The sequence below is a fragment of the Triturus cristatus genome, chromosome 2_1 (assembly GCF_964204655.1).
Source record: "Triturus cristatus chromosome 2_1, aTriCri1.1, whole genome shotgun sequence".
NCBI lineage: Eukaryota > Metazoa > Chordata > Amphibia > Caudata > Salamandridae > Triturus > Triturus cristatus.
In genome coordinates, this window is record NC_140581.1 from 424407628 (window position 1) to 424418268 (window position 10641).

The window sequence follows — 10641 nt, forward strand, 5'->3', positions numbered from 1 at the left end:
GAGAGACTTTTGCAGGCTTTTAAGCAGTACAGTGGACTAGATGTGTTAGATACAAAAGATATGGGACAGTTTGTCTCGAAGTTTGTGTTGGGACTGAGGCCAGAAGTTAGTCTCATGATACAGCAGCATTTGATTTGTTGGCAGAATAAGCCTGTGGATGAGATTTTACGGTATGCTAGGTACTGTAGTGATGAGATAGAATCAAAGCACTGGAAGTTGAAAGACAAATTGATGCTTGTTCAGATGCAAACAGCTCAGGGACAGCCTAATGGAGGGATGTTAGGAAGAAAACAGGGAAATAACCAAGGAGGAAATCAGAATGTCCAAGGTCAGGGAAGACCAAAATCAATTGATCCTAAGACATGGATGGATGTGGCGACATTGAAAAAGACCACGGCATGTCATCTTTATCACCAGGTTGGACACTGGAAACGCGAGTGTCCTTGGAACCCATTGAATCAGATACAGCAAGAAGGAGAGATAGTTCAGGTTCCGGTGTCTGAAATGGTTCCTACAGTGACTCGACCTAAGATGGTCAAAGTGGGGCCTGGTGTTCCGCAGGTGCAGGTTCCTCAACCACCTATGATACAGAATATGCAACAGGGAGTCCGAACTTACCTACAGATGCCCATGTTTGAAGGGAGTGAGGATCTTGGCCCAGATCCGTTGACACGACCGTGCTTGAGAGGGGAAGAGGACTGTGCGTTTGGAGCAGTCTTAGAAGTAGATCAGAGGGGACCATTTGTGGAAGCTGACATTGATGGTCACCCTACAACCTTTTTGGTTGATACTGGTGCTACCCGGTCTACTGTACGATCTGCAGTAGTCTCTGACCTACCCCTCTCGGGACAATCAATCCAAGTCGTTGGTGTGGCGAATAAGAAACTGACAAGCCCATTGACAGAGCCAATTCCGGTGAAGATAGGAAATTTTAGAGATCGACACCAGTTTGTGGTGTGCAACTCTAGTCCAGTTTGCCTGTTAGGTAGAGATCTGTTGTGTAAACTGGATTGCACCATTTATTGTACCTTGAAGGGAGTGGAAGTACAGACGAGGGATGATGATGCGACCTTTAAGGTTGCAAATCAGCGGGTGTGCTAGAAATGTATCCAGCGCTGACAGTGGAGGAACTTCCACTCGATCTGAGAGACTCTGTGTCAATTGATGTGTGGGATCTCAGTGGAGAGGAGATCGGATTGGTCAAAGGTGTTGACCCAGTGAAAATCCAGGTTAAGCCAAATGTAGAGTTCCCTAGGACGCCCCAGTATAATTAGTCACCTGAAACGATTGCAGGGATCAAGCCTGTAATCGAGTCTATGATCAAGCAGGGAATTTTAAAGGAGATCATGGGTAGCCCATGCAACTCACCTATCATGGGATTACAGAAACCAAGTGGGAAGTTCAGGATCGTACAAGACCTGCGAAAAATTAATGAGATAGTCGTTCCATGTTGTCCAGTGGTACCGAGTCCGTCTGTGATCCTGTTTCAGATCCCATGTGAAGCTGAATGGTTCACAGTGATTGACTTGTGTCAAGCATTCTTCTCGATTACTCTGCATGAGGAGAGCCAATTTCTTTTTGCGTTTCGCCTGGAGAATCGTGTGTTAACGTGGTGTCGTATCCCACAGGGGTATACTGAAAGCCCGTCTATCTTCAATCAGATCTTGAAGAAGAATCTTGAAGGTCTTGTGTTGCCGCAGAACTCTGTTCTGGTGCAATACATTGATGATCTGCTTGTTGCGTCAGAAACTGAAGACGCTTGCAGGATCGATACCATTGCCTTGCTGAACTATCTGGCAGAGAATGGACACAAGGTGTCTCCGAACAAATTGCAGTACTGTTGGAGCGAAGTGCAGTATTTGGGTCACAGAATTGAGAAAGGCAAGAGAAAGGGGTCACCAGATCGTATTGAGGCTATCATGAATATGCCTGTGCCTACCACTCAGAGAGAAGTTAGAATGTTCTTGGGAATGGTCGGCTATTGTCGCCAATGGATCCCAAACTTCTCCTTTAAAGCGAAGCCTTTACAGCGGCTGACGCGCAAGAATGTGAGTGATCCGGTACCATGGGACGAAGACTGTTTAAGGTAATTTTTGAGGCTGAGAGAAGCTTTGTGTTGCGCTCCAGCTTTGGGGATGCCTGATTACAACAAGGCATTCGCCCTATTCTGCTGCGAAAGAGAAGGTTGCGCATTGGCTGTCTTGACTCAGAGTCATGGAGGTGTCCGTAGACCAGTTGCCTACTTTTCAGCTACTTTAGATCCAGTAGCTTCTGCGTTGCCCGGATGTCTCAAATCCGTTGCTGCAACAGGTTTCAGTGTTGAAAGATGTGAGAGCATTGTAATGGGTCATCCGCTTACGGTTTATGTACCGCACTCTGTTGAATTGTTAATGACAAGGACTAATACACAGCACCTTACGAACAACAGGTTGACGCGTTATGAGCAAGTCATCCTTGCTGCAGAAAATGTGACGTTGAAGAGGTGTTCTGTTTTAAATCCTGCCACATTGTTGCCTATTCCAAATGTAGACGATGAAGATTGTGAGGACCATGATTGTCTCGATGTGACTGAACTGTGCACCAAACCGAGACCAGACATTGTTAATGAACCGCTCCTTGACCCTGATGAAATCTTCTTTGTGGACGGTTCATGTCTAAGAGACAGTGCTGGTCAACTGAGAGCAGCGTGTGCTGTATGTACCATCACTGGGGTGGTTGAAGCTGCTTGTTTAGAGGGAGTACACTCCGCACAAGTGGCTGAACTCGTTGCCTTGACCCGTGCCTGCTTGGCTGCTGACCAGATTTGGATAACGATTTATACCGATAGTCAGTACGGGTTTGGTGTCGTTCACAACTTTGGACAGTTATGGTCACATTGAGGGTTCATGACATCTTCTGGTTCACCTATCAGAAATGGGGAATATGTGAGACAGTTGTTGGAAGCATTGCAATGTCCAGAGGAAATCGCAGTTGTCAAATGTTCTGCGCACAGCAAGGGGAATGATTTTGTGTCGCTGGGTAACAGCTACGCGGATGAAGTTGCTCGGTTTTGTGCAGAACAGGGATGCATATTTACTGACGGGCATGCAGGAGAAAGCCAAGAAGGAACCGATCTCAGCGTGATGTTAGCCATGGCTGATACATGGGAGGAATTAAAACGGTTGCTGGATGAAGTTTCTGATCAAGAGCGGGATAGTTGGATATGAGCTGGATGTGAGAAGGGAAATGTGGATGTGTGGATTTCGAACGATGGACGAGCTGTGCTGCCAGAATGCCTGTTGAACCCAATGGCACGATTGATACATGGTGCAGTACATCTTGGAAGAGATGCGATGATGCGTGTGTTTCGACAGACATGGTACAATCCGAAGTTTCGTGCAGTAGCCGAAGCTGTGTGTCAGAGGTGTGTTACATGTCAGCAGATGAATGCAGGGACGAGAACTGCTGTGACTTTGAGCCACATCGGGAGGTCAGGAGGACCTTTCAATAGGATGCAGTTGGATTTCATTGAGATGCCAAAGTGCAATGGGTTGAGGTACATTTTAGTTGTGGTATGTGTCTTTTCAAGATGGGTGGAGACTTACCCAACACGTAGATGTGACACACTCACTGTAGCTAAGCTGTTACTGAGAGAGCGTATCCCGAGGTTCGGTTTTCCGACCTCTTTGGAGTCAGATAGAGGGACACACTTTCATAGTGAGATCATGAAATTGCTTTGTGCTGCCTTAAATGTGGATCAAAGGTTGCATTGCAGTTATCGACCAGAGGCTTCTGGGATTGTGGAACAAGTTAATGGGACTTTGAAAGCACGGATGGCAAAAGTGTGTTCTTCGACATCTCTGAAATGGCCTGACGCACTACCCTTAGTTCTTATGAGCCTCCGTAGTGTTCCCGAAAGGAGGACTGGGTTGTCACTGCATGAGGTACTCATGGGGAGAGCGATGCGATTGCCAGCAATACCTGCCACTGCTTTGATTAACATCACTGATGACTTGATTCTCGACTACTGTAAGGGCCAGGCTGATGTAGTCCGTTCTGTGTCTCAGCAGGTGCAAGCAGCAGCTGTTCCAGCCGCAAGTGACCTGTGCCGCGACTTGTGCCCAGGGGATTGGGTACTTGTGCGTAAACACGTGAGGAAGAGTTGCCTGGATGCTCGTTGGCGTGGTCCGTATCAAGTAATACTGGTCACGAACACGGCAGTGAAGTGTGGGGGATTGCCGAACTGGGTGCATGCCTCCCATACCCGTAGAGTTACAGCGCCCTTGGAAGATACAGCCCCTCTCGTGAATGAAAATCCAGCTGAGGTGGCAGAGCCATCTGAGAGGGCAAGCCAAGCTGTAAGGGTTGCTGATGCAGTTGGTTGTGCACTAGATCGAGCTGGAAGGGGATGTGCAAATCGAAGCCCCGAATTTGACTCAGACGGAGAAAGTGTTGCTGTGGGTGGAGTAGAGTCAAATTCTGCTGAAGAAGGAAGTAGTGCACAGGGTACTCGAAGGGAGAGCAGAAGTGTCACAGAAGCAGAAAGAGTTTGGTCTGTGAATCAGAGACGGGTGAACTTGAGATTGGCACCTGGAAGAGATCTTGCCCCAGTTTCTGAAACATCTGAATCCAAGTAGAGTGACGAAGAGCAAGCTCGAGTTAATCTGAGAGGGTCAAGGAGAGCAAGAGTGCTGTGTCAAAGGTACGCCTCACCAGAGTGGACATACGCCATGGCTGATGCCAGGCATACCAAGCACGGGGAGGCTGAGATCCTTGACACTGGTCAGCAATTCTCCAAACTTGAAAATAGAAGTGTTGCTGAGAGTTCCAGGATTGGAAATCGAAGGAATACTGACCCTCAATATTCCGAATCTACCGCTTCTGAGTAAAGTTCGTGAGTTGATTCTGGAGATGCTGTTTTTTCCGACTTTTGCTGTTGTACCACCACATCAGGAGTTGGTGATACTTCGTCTTCAAATTTTGCAAGGGGTCTTAGAGCTTTTGGGAGCGAATATTGTTCTGGATTGAAGGTGAACTGTTTTGTTGTATATAAGTCCGAAAGAAGATAACCTAGGCCCGAGTGGAAGAAGAATACATTTAGGGACTTTCCGCTAGAGACAACGAAAAGGGCTAGGGAAGTCTTTTTGTGGACTGTGTAAATAAGGAACTGAAAAACTGTTGGGGGATTTCCAGCCTCAAGGCGTTGTGTGAGCTGGTTTGACAAGCAATACCCAGATGAGAAAGAGACTTTTACATGTTGCTGTTGAACTAAATTTTCAGAATTTTGCAAAAATGGCAGATGCTGGAAATACTCACCGTAGGGCTAAATTAGTGATAGGTACACTTTTAGGGGTAGTGACAGTTGCGATAGTTGTAGCCTCATATATCGTTTCACATGAGCAGGAGGGGGAGGTACAGGGGACACCTACGCCTACCACCTCTAGCCAAAAAGGGGTTACTATAGGAACTCAAAGAGCTTTGATACTTGAAGAGAGTCGTAGGTTTCACATAGATTTGTCTAGAAATGACTTTAAACTTAATGCCTATGCAAAGCTGTTGTATGAGTATGTTGATGCTATGGATGCGAAAGATTGTTATGTGTGCATGCAGCTACCTTCTTCTGTAGATGAGGGTATTAGATACCATCATCATCCACTAACCTATGGGATTTCTTGCAGCTTATTGCTTAGTATCTTTTATGAGAGGAGACAGTTTGAGTATTTCTTTTCCAACTACGATGCAGTACTTCCTGAAGTTCCGGCCTATAAACATTTGAATAAGTACGACTATTATAAGTCGGAGGACAGACTTCGGAAGTATTTCATACCGACTTTGAATTTGGATATGGTTTATGCTCACCGACATAACTTGACATGTTTATTGTCAGAGACAGAGAAGAAGTTTATAGGTCAAGTAGAAGATAGATATAGAAAACTGACACAGACACGAAATACAGGTGAGAGTCCAGTAGATTGGACCGATGAGGAGAGATTGCACAGATCTAAGGGGAGTTATGGACCCATAGCGTTGGATCAGACGCAGAAGGGGAAGTTGTGTGTGAGACGTCCTCAGACCTACTATGAAAAGGTTTCGGTGGGACAGAGTACGTGTGACCATAACTTTACTATGGAGGACTCTGCTAAGAACTTTTTGCAAGGTTCGATGCAAGTGATTCCAACTGTGTATTATGTGTGCAGAAGGAATACCTATGTGAGATTGCCTGCGAATTGGTATGGTACATGTTACTTGGCTATCATTTTTCCAAAGATTTATCATGCAGAAGATTTGAATCTTTTGGAGACTGGACATCATTCTGAAGTACGGAGAGCTGCAAGTGCAGGAGCAGTGATTGGTGATATCTTTGGAGCGATGATACCGAATTTGGGTGTGATTTTGAATGATGTGAAAATAGGAAAGTTGGCGACTGTGGTTGATGAGTTGTCAATGAATACTGCGAGGTCGTTGCTGTTGGTGGATGGAGAGATGTTGTCGATAAGGACGATGGTTTTGCAAAATCGTCTTGCTTTAGACATATTATTGGCAAAAGAGGGCGGAGTCTGTAAATTGTTGAAAGTTCAGGAATGTTGCACATATATTCCAGACAATAGCAAGGATCTGGAGAGATATAGACAACATTACTACCATTCATCAAGAGATTGCAGATCTGACTGAATAGGGTGTGTGGGAAAAGATTGGTAAAGGATTTGGTCGTGTGGGAAATTGGTTTGCGAATCTGGGAAAAGTGTTCCTTGGATTTGTGTTGAAACCACTCATTATTTTTGTGGTTTGTGTGATTTGCTTGTGGGGTCGCATCAGAGCCTGTAAGTGGTACAGAGGAAACAGAGTTGAAAGAGCTCTTAGAGCGAGTGAGAGGCGAATGGCTAGACTGGAGGACAGTCAATATCAGAATCTTAAGAGAATGGAGAGGTTCCGACAGGGGAGAATGGCAACTATCACTGTTTAGGTAGGTTCTTTCTCCAAGGGAATAAGGTTGTGATGGTGTGATGACAGTTGTCATCAAAGGGGGGAACTGATAGAGCGTCATGAGATTCTGAAAATTTGTAGGGGTGCATCATATTCACCACCCGCATATTAATCGATGTATGTTTAGAAGTGCCATAGAAATGTATTTGCTGTAATTGTCTAACATAGAAGTGATAGAAACGTAATAATGCTTTGTGAAGACCAACGTTGCTAGTTATCATTAATGTATTCAGTAAAATTCATAATGATTAGTTGTGTAATGCAATGTGTTAGGTTAAATGTGAGCCATGTTATAGTTATACGTGTAGGTTGCTTATTCATGCATATGAGAACGATGAACTAATGCTTAGAGTGTGATTTAATAGTGTGTTTAATTTTGTAGAGGCCTAATCACATATACGTTAGAGGAGAAGGGCCTGTTCATTTTCTTATATTAGCTACTGTTGTAGGCCTAAAATGATTCCCTTGGTAAAGGCTTTGGGTGCAGGAAAATGTGAAATCTTAAAGAGACGAAATGGTTTCTCGTTCCCATGTTTCTGTTGCAGGTGCAAGGACATTTAGCTCGTTAGTGAGAATAAGTCTTTGTTTTAGGAGTTAGGATGCTGTGAGAAGCCAACAGGGGAGTGCATTGGAATGTGGAGAAGTTACTTCTAGCGAGGAAGGTGCCTGGGACCCAAGGTCAAGCTAACGGACGCTGGACGACAGACAATTTCTGATGGAAAATTACCGAGAGAGGACCTGGCCGAAGAGGTGTGCCGAAGGGCGTGTTCTATGATTTTGAGGTTTTGTATTAGGGACAGTGCCCCGTGGGTTGAGCAGATGAGGTTTAGGCGGGAAGCTAGAAGGAGCATCTTAGATCGAGCTCTGACTAAGTGAATGTACTTCTTAGGAAGTCTTCACTTCTGACATCTTTTTCTTGATTCTCTTGCCTGGGATGGGAATGCTAAGTAGGGATGCCACCTTAGAGACAGTGTAGGGATAGAAATGTTTGTTTTTCCCTTTGACTAATGATTCCTAAAATAGACATTAGCCTAACTATCGTCTTTTTGATGATTTTGGAATCTGTAATTCTTTTTGTTTTGAGTCGGATGAGAATCCTGCGTAGGCTTGCTTTTGTTCTAGTGCCTATTTACCTTTTGCACCTTGTACTGAGGTGTTTGTATGTGCAGTTGTTTTTGATTGTAATAAAATCCTATAAATTTTAGATTCGGAGTCAGTGGTCCTTTCCAAATGCAGTCTAATTGTGGTAGATATATTTTGATAATTGTGTTTATCCCCTCTATGCTATCTGGCAGATAAAAAGATCCTGGCGACCTGTGAGGATTCTTGGAGATAACCAGGTAGGCAAGAATCCGGCCTTATCAGTGCTCAGCACCAGCTCCAATTACTACCAGGCAGGACACAACTCGGACAAAAGTCGCTGATGATCTGATGGCAGGCAAAACTCAACACAATGAAAGTGCGCTGGTGCAGCTCAAGTGTCTTAGTGTTTTCACCATCTACTGGCACAGACATGCCCATTTGTTTGGACCGGCCCAGGTCCCGGATCCAACTCAAGAGTAGTTGCTGGACTGGGCATCCAACTGGATCCCCTTAAATCCTAGCACTGTGAGTGACCATGTGCAATTCAAGAAAAAGAGGATGGATTATACCAACTAACAGAGTTAGCCATCTCTTCCTTGACCACTTTGCTTAACCATCAAGCTTTGAAAAAGCTGCATAAACCCCATATTTGATTTAAAACAAACATTAACAGAGAGTTTGTGCCTGACAGAAAACAAAGGCCGTACTAGATGACAGGGGAAGAGAAGGGACAAGATTTGAGATAAGTAGCTTACCTTATTTATTTATTTTATTTTAAAGGTTTTATATAGTGCTGGCTAGACCCGGAGGTATCAGGGCGCTTTATCAAACCATAGTTGCAGGTTACATCGTTATAAAGGTTACACAGTTATTAGATCATGGCAACATAGTTACATGTAAAGTTGAAACAAACAATAAGGACATATACATAAGGGAAAAAGCAGGCAAGGGGAGAGATTCAGTGGAGGGGGGGTAGGAGCAGGGGAAGTAGACAGAGAATGAATGAGGGAAAGAGGAGGGGAGGGTGAGAGACACAGTATGGAAAGAGGAGGGGGGTGACGGGGACACAAACCGGTAGACGAGTCAAAGCTGCGTCCAAAGTCCAGTAAGATGTGATCCCAGGGGAAGTGGTATCATTTCCCCATCTCTGTTGCGAGAGGTTCCCTTTACACAGTGGACTCTCTCAGAGGGGTCTCTGAGACTCCAAGGCCTACATACTGGATCCTTCCCCAAAAAGGGGAGAGGGAGTGCTTTGGCAAGGGGTGCCATACCATACCTCAACTGTGAGTGGCTCCCTTGGCGCTGTGGACTCTCTCAGTGGGTTCGCTGAGACTCCAGAGTATAAATATTGTATCCTTCCCCAAGAAGGGGCGAAGGAGTGCTTAGTGAAATGGCACAAAGGACAGGGGGCTAGGCGGTGTAGCAGGCAAGGGGAGAAATTCAGGGGAGAGGGGATAGGAGCAAAGGAAGTAGACAAAGAAAGAAAGAGTACTAAATGGGAACAAACAGCAACTGTTTGGGGAACAGACTGTTTTCTCTCTGGGCGATAGTTCAGAATCATGAGGCTGAGTGAGAAGATCATGAACCCGGTGAAGGCCAACTCGTGGACCGCAGGGTTCTCTGTAGAGGACACGTATGTTAGAGGGAGCAGGCATAGATTCTCCAGGACGTTCAGGATGAAGTAAATGTGGCACAAGACGTGGTAAGTGCGGGTGGAACATGGCATGGCACGATAATGATTCCAGTAGGCCACAGCCACCAGGAAGCAGGGTACAGAGTGGAAGCCAATGCATAAACGCCAAAACATACCTTTGTGGGCTATCCCCTCCCCAATCGAAGCGCTAATAAAGGAGAGATAATTCAGAACCCCAACCTCATCAGATACCAACTGCTCTCCTCCGGTCCTGTACTTGCTGAAACTGCCGCTCCGATTTGGTGACTGCGATCGGCGTACAAGGTAGAGACATGGTAGAGCCATGATGAATCGCCCCAGGAGACAAAGAAATCTTCCTTCGGGTGTGCTATGCCGCCATCTTAGAGCCAGGCGAGATATCTCGTAGTGCGGCGACGCTCATTACGGCGCAAATTGTGTTTGCAGCGAAAGTTGGGGAGCTTTTAGCGTTGGTGATGTCAAGGTATGGCGTTGTATCTTCTGCCTGCTCCAGATGCTTTCCTTCACGCTGTCTGCATGACCTCACCATCCCCTATCTTTGCACTCTAGAGCTGCTGTTATTATTGCTTATGTAGGGATGAGCGCTGTTTGCTGCATTGCGTGGCATCCAGATCGTGGGAGTGTCTATGCGCAATTTCAATCGTCTCTGATGTCTAATTATGGTGCGTGGTATTACCGATAGGCAGGAGGTTGCATTACCATCTATCCTCCACTTTAGGAGGGCTTTATGATGCGCGCTTGCTGAGTATTTACTTAGGTGCTCATGCGGGTAAACGGGCTGGCAGCCGCAATGGGAGCTTGGGGGGCAGCCGAGCACAGCGAGGTCTGCCCCTCGGGCAGATTGGGAGGGGGGAGGAGGGGGAGTGGCCGAAGCGGCCATTTTGTAAGTTTTGGGCTACATTTGGGGATAGCCCAAATGTAGC